A 12,148-nucleotide genomic window follows, 5' to 3' on the forward strand; every position below is an offset into this window, starting at 1 on the left:
ACAATAAATACATGTAATATAGTCTACCTACACCATCACAATAAATCCATGTAATATAGTCTACCTACACCATCACAATAAATCCATGTAATATAGTCTACCTACACCATCACAATAAATCCATGTAATATAGTCTACACCATCACAATAAATCCATGTAATATAGTCTACCTACACCATCACAATAAATCCATGTAATATAGTCTACCTACACCATCACAATAAATCCATGTAATATAGTCTACCTACACCATCACAATAAATCCATGTAATATAGTCTACCTACACCATCACAATAAATCCATGTAATATAGTCTACCTACACCAACACAATAAATCCATGTAATATAGTCTACCTACACCATCACAATAAATCCATGTAATATAGTCTACCTACACCATCACAATAAATCCATGTAATATAGTCTACCTACACCATCACAATAAATCCATGTAATATAGTCTACACCATCACAATAAATCCATGTAATATAGTCTACCTACACCATCACAATAAATCCATGTAATATAGTCTACCTACACCATCACAATAAATCCATGTAATATAGTCTACCTACACCAACACAATAAATCCATGTAATATAGTCTACCTACACCATCACAATAAATCCATGTAATATAGTCTACCTACACCATCACAATAAATCCATGTAATATAGTCTACCTACACCATCACAATAAATCCATGTAATATAGTCTACCTACACCAGCACAATAAATCCATGTAATATAGTCTACCTACACCATCACAATAAATCCATGTAATATAGTCTACCTACACCATCACAATAAATCCATGTAATATAGTCTACCTACACCATCACAATAAATCCATGTAATATAGTCTACCTACACCATCACAATAAATCCATGTAATATAGTCTACCTACACCATCACAATAAATCCATGTAATATAGTCTACACCATCACAATAAATACATGTAATATAGTCTACCTACACCATCACAATAAATCCATGTAATATAGTCTACCTACACCATCACAATAAATCCATGTAATATAGTCTACCTACACCATCACAATAAATCCATGTAATATAGTCTACACCATCACAATAAATCCATGTAATATAGTCTACCTACACCAACACAATAAATCCATGTAATATAGTCTACCTACACCATCACAATAAATCCATGTAATATAGTCTACCTACACCATCACAATAAATCCATGTAATATAGTCTACCTACACCATCACAATAAATCCATGTAATATAGTCTACACCATCACAATAAATCCATGTAATATAGTCTACCTACACCATCACAATAAATCCATGTAATATAGTCTACCTACACCATCACAATAAATCCATGTAATATAGTCTACCTATACCATCACAATAAATCCATGTAATATAGTCTACCTACACCATCACAATAAATCCATGTAATATAGTCTACCTACACCATCACAATAAATCCATGTAATATAGTCTACCTACACCATCACAATAAATCCATGTAATATAGTCTACACCAGCACAATAAATCCATGTAATATAGTCTACACCATCACAATAAATCCATGTAATATAGTCTACACCATCACAATAAATCCATGTAATATAGTCTACACCATCACAATAAATCCATGTAATATAGTCTACACCATCACAATAAATCCATGTAATATAGTCTACATCATCACAATAAATTATAAATGAATGGAAATGGAAAATGGACAGTCAAAAAGTAAATCATAAGAAACAAGGTTTTGAAGTGTCTCCTAAATTTAGGAGTATAGACTACCGGGTCACTTAAAAAGTTCCGGGTCACTTAAAAATGTCCTTGTTTTTGAAAGAAAAGCACGTTTTTTTTTCATTAAAATAACATAAAATGTATCAGAAATACGCATATGTGGACATTGTTAATGTTGTAAATGACTATTGTAGCTGGAAACGGCAGATTTTTCAATTTTTCATGGAATATCTACAGTACATAGAGGTACAGAGGCCCATTATGGAATATCTACAGTACATAGAGGTACAGAGGCCCATTATGGAATATCTACAGTACATAGAGGTACAGAGGCCCATTATGGAATATCTACAGTACATAGAGGTACAGAGGCCCATTATGGAATATCTACAGTACATAGAGGTACAGAGGCCCATTATGGAATATCTACAGTACATAGAGGTACAGAGGCCCATTATGGAATATCTACAGTACATAGAGGTACAGAGGCCCATTATGGAATATCTACAGTACATAGAGGTACAGAGGCCCATTATGGAATATCTACAGTACATAGAGGTACAGAGGCCCATTATCAGCACCCCTGTGTTCCAATGGCACGTTGCGTTAGCTAATCCAAGTTCATAATTTTAAAATGCTAATTGACCATTAGAAAACCCTTTTGCAATTATGTTAGCACAGCTGAAAACTGTTTTACTGATTAAAGAAGCAATAAAACTGGCCTTCTTTAGACTAGTTGAGTATTTGAAGCATCAGCATTTGTGGGTTTGATTACAGGCTCAAAATGGCCTGTAAATAACTTGCTTCTGAAACTTGTCAGTCTATTCTTGTTCTGAGAAATGAAGGCTATTCCATGCGAGAAATTGCCAAGAAACGGAAGATCTTATACAACGCTGTGTACTACTCCTTCACAGAATAGCACAAACTGACTCTAACCAGTATAGAAAGTAGAAAAGTGCCTAAAAGGTCATCCTGTTGACGCACCAGGGACTCTAGGGTTGACAACATGTGGACAACTGACTGTACACTCCAACAGTACTGCGTGATTGTAGCTGGCTTACTAACTTATTAGTTCTATTAGCTGTGTTTACTATGACATTAATTTAGCTATTATGGTGACAACAATTGTCACGCCCTGACCTTAGTTAACTTTGTTTTCTTTATTATTTTGTTTAGGTCAGGGTGTGACGAGGGTGGTATGTGTGTTTTTGTCTTGTCTATGGTTTTTTGTATATCTATGGGGTTTTGGTTTTGTCTGCCTCTGATTGGTTCCCAATCAGAGGCAGCTGTTTATCGTTGTATCTGATTGGGGATCCTATTTAGGTTGCCATTTTGATTTTGTGGGTTATTGTCTATGTGTAGTTGCCTGTGTCAGTACTCGGTTTATCATAGCGTAAAGTTTGTTTTGTTGTTTTGTTAGTTTAAGTGTATCTTTGTTAATTAAAGAAAATGTATTCCTATCACTCTGCGCCTCACTCTGCCTTAGATATGGTTTTGCTTGGAAAGTTTGTTTTGCCTGGTCACATATAGCTGATGTGTCGTGCATTGAAGTTCTCAAGCGAACAGAAAAGGTGAGAAGAGGAGAGCGCATAAGTGCGAAAATTAATACAACGTGGCTGCTATGAAAGTGATCAGGGGTGTATTCATTCCACCGATTCTGTTGAAAAATATTGCTTAAATGGAAGCCAAAGGAACAAAATGAGTATAAACATACCTGAATTTGTCCAATAGAAACTCCCGTTTGCAACTATTGGACTACTGATTACACCCGTCCTAAAAATGCCCTTGGGGACATCCGGAAAGTAGACAACCTCCAGTGGACCATGGCACAACATCCACTTTAGGCGACCATTTTGTGACGTTCATAAACGACTCATTATTGTTTGCCATAGGGGCCCTGGGTAAATAGGGATGGAAACCTTGGTTGTTTTTACACATGATATTCACGGCATTGGATTGGAGAATCCTGTGGGTTATGTAGGTTCCAACTGTTACAAAGGTTTCATTTAGATTACTGTAACAGTGGGGAGTTACATTTGTGTGTGTGTGTGTACACGATGCTTGAATGTGTGTGTGTGTGTGTCCCGATGCATTGAGTTGCTAGTTATCTTTAATTAGCTAAACTATTATGGGGTATCATTACCTCCATAAAAAAACAAATACATCTGTTCCCAATCCCTCCATCCCCCTCGCTCCCCCCTCTCAGAGGCGTCAGCACTGCTGGTTCTAATGTACAGCCAGTCACACACTCAGCTCCCAACCGCAGAGTATAAAGTTAGCGTTAGCTAGCAGTGGTGCTGCTAAATTACCACTGTAAGTCATGGAAGAACTGAGAGCTTTTAGCATGCTGAGAGCTTTTAGCATGCTACATTGCTAATGCTGCTTGATGTTGTTAGCGTGTCAACGTGCTTGGGCAGCAGGAAGCAGGAGAACATAGCTAAACATCCTGAACCCTTTTAATGGCGTGTTACTCTCAGTGGCATACTACAATGCTACAAAATGCTTACTTATACAGTATCTACCTATAGCCATATTCAGACCCCTTGACTAAAATTGATTAAGTTGTTTTCTTCTTCTTATCAATCGACACACCCCATAATGGCAAGGCAAAAAATATGTATTTTTTTGCATATTTCTTAATAATAAAAAACTTAAATCTTTTTATTTAACCTTTATTTAACTAGGCAAGTCAGTTAATAACACATTCTTATTTACAATGACGGCCTACATCCGGCCAAAACCCGGATGACGCTGGGACAATTATGGGACTCCCAATCATGGCCGGTTGTGATACAGCCTGTATTCCTGCAAAAGTCAGAATGCTCATCAATAGTGAAATAAGAAGTTTGTCTTATAATTTTAACCATAACTTTTTATTAATGTGTTTCAAAATGTTTAATCGATGGTTAAGTACACAGAACAAAAATATAAAACGCAGCATGTAAAGTGTTGGTCCCATATTTCAAGAGCTGAAATAAAAGATTAAATAAGAATTTGTTTTTAACTGTCTAAGTAAAAAACAAGGTTACATTTAAAAAAACATTTTGAAATAAAGACGACCTCGAACATGCCCACGTGTTAACGCAGACAGTACACAAAGAAAAGGGTCGGGAAGGTCAGTCTGCCATTAAATAATGTCAACACAGGAGAGAAAAAGCATGTTTTTCAAACGATTTGTTTTGTTTTTTTGGACGGATTACTTCTGCTAGACGAATCAGCTAGCTAGCGTGTGCCTAGTGTTGGCTGGCAAGCTAGCAAACATTAGATGGTGTTTTGTTGGGCCTACTATCTAGGCTAGCTTGTTCGTTACCATCTACAGAATAGACTTTCCATGCAATCAGTTGAGTTTTTTTGGGAATTAGCTAGCATGCTCGCTAGTTAAATACACTGCTTAGCCAAAAGTATGTGGACACCCATTCAAATTAGTGGATTCAGCTATTTCAGCTACACCCATTGCTGACAGGTGTATAAAATCAAGCACACAGCCATGCAATCTCCATGGGAAACATTGGCAGTATAATGGCCATACTGAAGAGCTCAGTGATTTTCAATGAAGTACTGTCATAGGATGCCACCTTTCCAAAAAGTTGGTTCGTCAAAATTCTGCCTTGCTAGAGCTTGCTAGAGCTTCCCCACAAACTGGCCGACCACTGAGTGCTGAAGCAAATAAAAAAATGTTTGTCCTCGGTTGCAACATTCACTACCGAGTTCCAAATTGCCTCAAATTGCCTCTAGAAAGCACATTAACTGTTTGAGCTTTGTGAAATGGGTTTCCATGGCTAAGCAGCTGTACACAAGCCTAAGATCACCAAGCGCAATGCCAAGCATCGGCTGGAGTGGTGACTCATGCTTCACCATCTGGCAGTCCGAAGGACAAATCTGGGTTTGCCCGAATGCATAGTGCCAACTGTAAGGTTTGGTGAAGGAGGCATAATGGCCTGGGGCTGTATTTCATGGTTCGTGCTAGGCCCCTTAGTTCCAGTGAAGGGAAATCTTAACGCTACAGCATTAGATTCTAGACGATTCTGTGCTTCCAACGTTGTGGTAACAGTTTGGGAAAGGCCCTGTCCTGTTTCAGCATGACAATGCCCCCATGCACAAAGCGAGGTCCATGCAGAAATGATTTGTTGAGATCGGTGTGGAAGAATGTGACTGGCCTACACAGAGCCCTGACCTCAACCCCATCGAACACCTTTGGGATGAATTGGAACGCCGCCTAACCACCCAACATCAGTGCACGACCTCATTAATGCTCTTGTGGCTAAATGGAAGCAAATCCCCTGCAGCTAGCTAACTAAAGCCGACAAATATGATATGGTAGCTACTGGCTAGCTAACTAGCTAATGTTAGCTGTGCTCGATGCTCTTATGTTTTCCTGAACCTTGTTCTCAGGGTATCCGTTACACAAGTAATACCCTTGAGCTACTTGTGTCAACACACTATGAGTAACGTTAGTTAATTTTCAATGTAGCTAAACACTGCTAACTTATTAGTGTTAGCAAGCACTATTATTGCTAGCTGGATAACACAACAACTAGCTAGATATCTATCTAGTTAGGCCTAGGTAGCTATATGCCGAAACTATAGCAACCATGATGATGATAACTTGACTTAACGTATGGTGTCTACACTATGTTGTCAAACATTCTTCTCCACCAAAGATTTCTAGAAGATCTCCAGGAAAATACAAGAAAGAAAGAGAAGAAGACAGAGTCAGAGACAAAGAGTTGTTGTTTCCACTGTTGTAATGTTAAAAAGGGAAGAGAAAGACAATCCTATTTTCTAAATGAGCTATTTAGGCAATTCACCGTAATGTAGGCTATAGTCACCACTAGAGAAGTTATTTCTACGTTATTGAGTCGGCCTATACCTTTGTTTAATCTAACTAATCAAATTATTAATCTAACAATAAAAATATTATTATGTTGTTAGGTATTTTTTACAATATTGCAATACATTTGACTAAAGTATCGGCGAATAATTTGTTTTTAGGTTTCTCCACTTGGTAATGAGTAATATAAACCGCTCATAGGTAACTTTAAAGTTACGGTACACTTTAAGTTGCTAAATCCTGTGTATCAACCTTTATACAGATATTACAGACTCTGTATCAGTGTGTTTAATCTCCCACTTGGACAGAAACCGAGGATTAGATTGTCAGAATAGGGTAAAGTACTTTGTAGGGACACAATACTTACAAGTAAGTACCCCTCAAGACGCACTAGTTAAACCCCGTATAACACCAAGTAATTACATTGTACCTATGCAGATAGTGCATGTACATGCAGATAGTACATGCACTCCGTAATGTGCTAGTGTGTTTATGCTCCCACTTGGATGTCAATGATGTGTCAGGTTGTTATAATATATAACATATATATATATACACATTCTTTATAGGTTGTTATTTGTATTATTATTATTTTATTATTATTATTTTATTATTACAATCTGAGATGACACTCGTATGGTGTCAGTGATGTTGACCTCTGAACTGTTTTTGTAAACTCGACCAAGTGGTACACGTTTTGGGGGGCAAGTACTAGCAACAACATTATGTATGTTTCCATGAACTGTGTCCAGCGATTTTTTTATTTATTTTTTTTTATTTATTTTTTATTTATTTATTTATTTTTTTGTCGACAGAAAGATATCATAGAAAACAGATGCAATAATTGCCTGCTAGGGTGCGTTTAAATTTAACTAGGGTGCGTTTAATCTTCTGTCGATAAAAAAAACAGCTGGATGTAATGATGTCAAACCGTAATGATGCAAAAACTTAGTGTCGAATAAAAATGTAGTGGTTGAAGTGTTTCCATTACCCATTTAGACAAATTGCGGCATTAATACATTGGCAACAGCCTGTACGCCATCCCACCTATCGGCTTCATGTCTCAGGAAGCCCGAGAAAGCCAGGATGGCTAGAATGCAATTATTAACACATTTTTTTGCCATATTCTAATAGTTCTCATGTGCCAACACATCGCCGCGGTCTGTTCCATGGTGAAACTCCTGTAGATGTGATATAATTGGATGGTGAAACTTGCCAGCCAACCAGAAAAACAAGGTGAAGCAATTCAGGCATTCTTGAAAATCTTGGAAATGCTTGTCATGCAAAGAAACACAATTTTTTGTTGAAAAAATGATTTAGTACTCACACACACTCAAGGGTTTTTCCTTTTACAATGTAGAGCAATAGTGAACACATCAACACTATGAAATAACACACATGGAATTACTTAGTAAACAAAAAAGTATTAAAACAAATATAAATATATTTCAGATTTTAGATTATTCAAAGTAGCCACCCTTTGCCTTGATGACAGCTTTGCACATGCTTGGCATTCTCTCAACCAGACCCGGAATGCTTTTCCAACAATCTTGAAGGAGTTCCCACATATGCTGAGCACTTGTTGGCTGCTTTTCCTTCACTCTGCGGTCCGACTCATCCCAAACCATCTCAATTGGGTTGAGGTCAGGTGATTGTGGAGGCCAGGTCACCTGATGCAGCACTCAATCACTCTCCTTCTTAGTCAAATAGCCCTTACACAGCCTGGAGGTGTGTTGGGTCATTGTCCTGTTGAAAAACAAATGATAGTCACACTAAGCGCAAACCAGATGGGATGGCGTATGACTGCAGAATGCTTTGGTAGCCATCCTGATTAAGTGTGCCTTGAATAAATCACTGACCATGTCAACAGCAAAGCACCCCCACACTATCACACCTCCTCCTCCATGCTTCACGGTGGGAACTACACATGAGGAGATGACCTATTCTGGGTTTCACAAAGAGACGGTGGTTGGAACCAAAAATATCCAGATAGGACTCATTAGACCAAAGGACAGATTTGCACCTGTAATGTCCATCACTCATGTTTTTTGGCCCAAGCAAGTATCTTCTTAATGGTGTGCTTTAGTAGCAGTTTCTTTGCAGAAATGTAATCATGAAGGGCTGATTTCCGTAGTCACCTCTGAACAGTTGATGTTGAGGTTTCTGTTACTTGAACTCTGTGAAGAATTTATGTGATGTTATGTTCTGTACTATTCCGTAATGTAATGTTCTGTGATGTTCTGTGATGTTCTGTAATGTTCTGTGATGTAATGTTCTGTACCTTTCTGTGATGTGATGTTCTGTGATGTAATGTTCTGTACCTTTCTGTGATGTGTTGTTCTGTGATGTTCTGTGATGTTCTGTAATGGTCTGTGATGTTCTGTGATGTTCTGTGATGGTCTGTGATGTTCTGTGATGTTCTGTGATGTTCTGTAATGGTCTGTGATGTTCTGTGATGTTCTGTAATGGTCTGTGATGTTCTGTGATGTTCTGTAATGGTCTGTGATGTTCTGTGATGTTCTGTAATGGTCTGTGATGTTTTGTGATGTTCTGTAATGGTCTGTAATGGTCTGTGATGTTCTGTGATGTTCTGTGATGTTCTGTAATGTTCTGTGATGTTCTGTGATGTTCTGTGATGTTCTGTGATGTTCTGTGATGTTCTGTGATGTTCTGTGATGTTCTGTGATGTTCTGTGATGTTCTGTGATGTTCTGTGATGTTCTGTGATGTTCTGTAATGTTCTGTAATGTTCTGTAATGTTCTGTGATGTTCTGTGATGTTCTGTGATGTTCTGTGATGTAATGTTCTGTACCTTTCTGTGATGTGATGTTATGTGATGTAATGTTCTATACTATTCTGTGAAGGAAGTAATGTTCTGTAATGTTCTGTAATGTTCTATACTATTCTGTGAAGTAATGTTATAACGTTTAAATAAATTGTGTATTAATTATGAAATTCTGAATAACTGGAAAAATATTCCACTAGGTAATCTGACTGCAGGAAAGATCTATGATTTCAATCTGCAACTGTACTTCTGTGTAATTATCATGCTCTGACGCTGTAATGGAGGTGAAGACGGTTAGAGGAACTCTCTGTTTGGACCTTTAAATGACATAATCACCTTCATGACCTGCATGTTTATGTTTGATGAAGATATGGTCACATGGGTGGACAAGGGCTCAGGTCGGCAGCATAGGTAATGACTGTAGCTGACTAAACACTTCCTGACTTAAAGGCTCGGGTCGGCCGCATAGGTAATGACTGTAGCTGACTAAACACTTCCTGACTTAAAGGTTAAACACCCAATTACAGCTTCTACAGAGAGAATTACTGTAATACAGATCGGAGACACTTTCCCTGCATGACTGTGCCTTTTATCAGTTAACCTTATTAAGAACATGAAAGAGACCGCCATGCTAAGGATGTCGACACCATGTAGAGGCCCTGCCTGTGTGCTGCTTATGTAGGAAGATGGTGCCAACAGATATGGCAGCTCCGCTTCTAGCTCCTAAGCAACTTTGCAGTATTTTTTGTTGTTGTGTTATTAGCCCCAATTCTTTTTTTGTGTTATTACATACAGCCGGAAATAACTTTTGGATATTAGAGTGGTGGTAACTCAGCAACATTACGACCAGGAATACGACTTTCCAAAATTGAATCCTTTGTTCGTACCCCCCAGGGCAATGAAACTTATTCCAGAGGCTGCTCCAAGATAACGCCGGCGGAGAAGAGGTATGCGGAGTGGACTTCTGGTCCGACTCAGGAGCCGTGTACACCATCCACTGCTTCAGAGTATATTACTTGCTAATGTCTCTGGATAATAAAGTAGACGAGCTCAGGGCGAGGATCTCCTTCCAGAGAGACATACTCTGTTTCACGGAAACATGGCTCTCTCGTGATTTACTGCCCCTGTCCATACAGCCAGCTGGGTTCTCAGTACATCGTGTAGACAGGAATAAAGAACTCTCCGGGAAGAAGAAAGCTGGTGGTGTGTGTTTCATAAATAATTACTGATGATGTGTTTGTGATAACAGAAACAGAAACTCAAGTCCTTTTGTTCAATCAAATGCAGACTGTATTACCTCTGAAGAGAATTCTCTTTGGTAATAACCACAGCTGTGTATATTCCCCCTCGAGCCGATACCACTACGTCCCTCAAAACTACACTGGACTTTATGCAAACTGGCATTTATTGTAGATTGGGATTTTAACAAAGCAAATCTGAGGAAAACGATACCTAAGTTCTACCAACACATCAAATATTTTACTCGCTCTGGAAAAACATTGGACAACTGCTACTCAATTTATTTTAAGCCTTAGAGGCCCTCCCCCTGCGGCAAATTTCCTCCCTTGGGCTCCCAATCTCAGTGCAAGAGGCGTCACTGCAGTCCCTGGTTCGGATCCAGACTGCATCACATCCGTCCGTGATTGGGAGTCCCACAGGACGGCGCACAATTGGCCCAGCGTCGTCTGGGTTTGGCCAGTGTTGGCCGTTATTATAAATAAGAACTTTAAGTGCCTAGTTAAAAAAAGTTTAAATAAAATTACAAGTAAAAATAAAGGTAATTAAGTTAATAACTCAAACAGGAAGTACCCGTGCTAAGGTCTATTCATCGCTGGTCTGACCAATCGGAATTCCATGCTTCAAGATTGTTTTGATCGGGTGAATTTTTTCAACTTTTTGTTTAAAAATCGCACAAAATTTCAACGTCCTGCTACTCATGCCAGGAATATAGTATATGCATATGATTAGTATGTGTGGATAGAAAAGACTCTGAAGTTTCTAAATCATGTCTGTGACTATAACAGAACGTGTGTAGCAGGCAAAACTCCAAGGACAACTGTTCACAAAAATATATATATATATCCCTCTGCCAGTTCTCTGTATTGTCTATGGCAAGGGAAAATAGATAGCGCCCAGCTTCCACACGATGTCGCCAGTCTTGGCAATTGGGTTGAAGTTAATCCTTGGTGAAATGAAGAATAGGCACTTCCTGTCATCGGGTACACCGGGGGAAGTTATGAAAGAGAGAATATGGACCAAGATTTCAAGACTTGCTGCTATTGAAAACAGATCGCCCCGTGATCAATTTGATCGATGATTAATGTTTACTAATACCTAAAGTTGGATTACAAAAGTAGTTTGAAAGTTTGGCAAAGTTTATTAGGCAATTTTTTAAATAAAAAAAAATGACTGCGTTTTGGAAAGCTGTTTTTTTCCTGGATCAGACGGGCTTCATAAATTGACATTTTGGGTATACATGGACGGATTTAATCGAAAAAAAGACCCAATTGTGATGTTTATGGGACATATAGGAGTGCCAACAAAGAAGATGGTCAAAGGTAATGAATGTTTTATATTTCATTTCTGCGTTTTGTGTAGCGCCGGCTACGCTAATTATTTTGTTTACGTCCCCTTCAGGTATTTCGGGGGGTTGCATGCTATCAGATAATAGCTTCTCATGCTTTCGCCGAAAAGCATTTTAAAAATCTGACATGTTGGCTAGATTCACAACGAGTGTAGCTTTAATTGAGTACCCTGCATGTGTGTTTCAATGAAAGTTTGAGATT

The sequence above is a fragment of the Oncorhynchus keta genome, chromosome 27, assembly GCF_023373465.1.
Source record: "Oncorhynchus keta strain PuntledgeMale-10-30-2019 chromosome 27, Oket_V2, whole genome shotgun sequence".
Classification (NCBI taxonomy): Eukaryota; Metazoa; Chordata; class Actinopteri; order Salmoniformes; family Salmonidae; genus Oncorhynchus; species Oncorhynchus keta.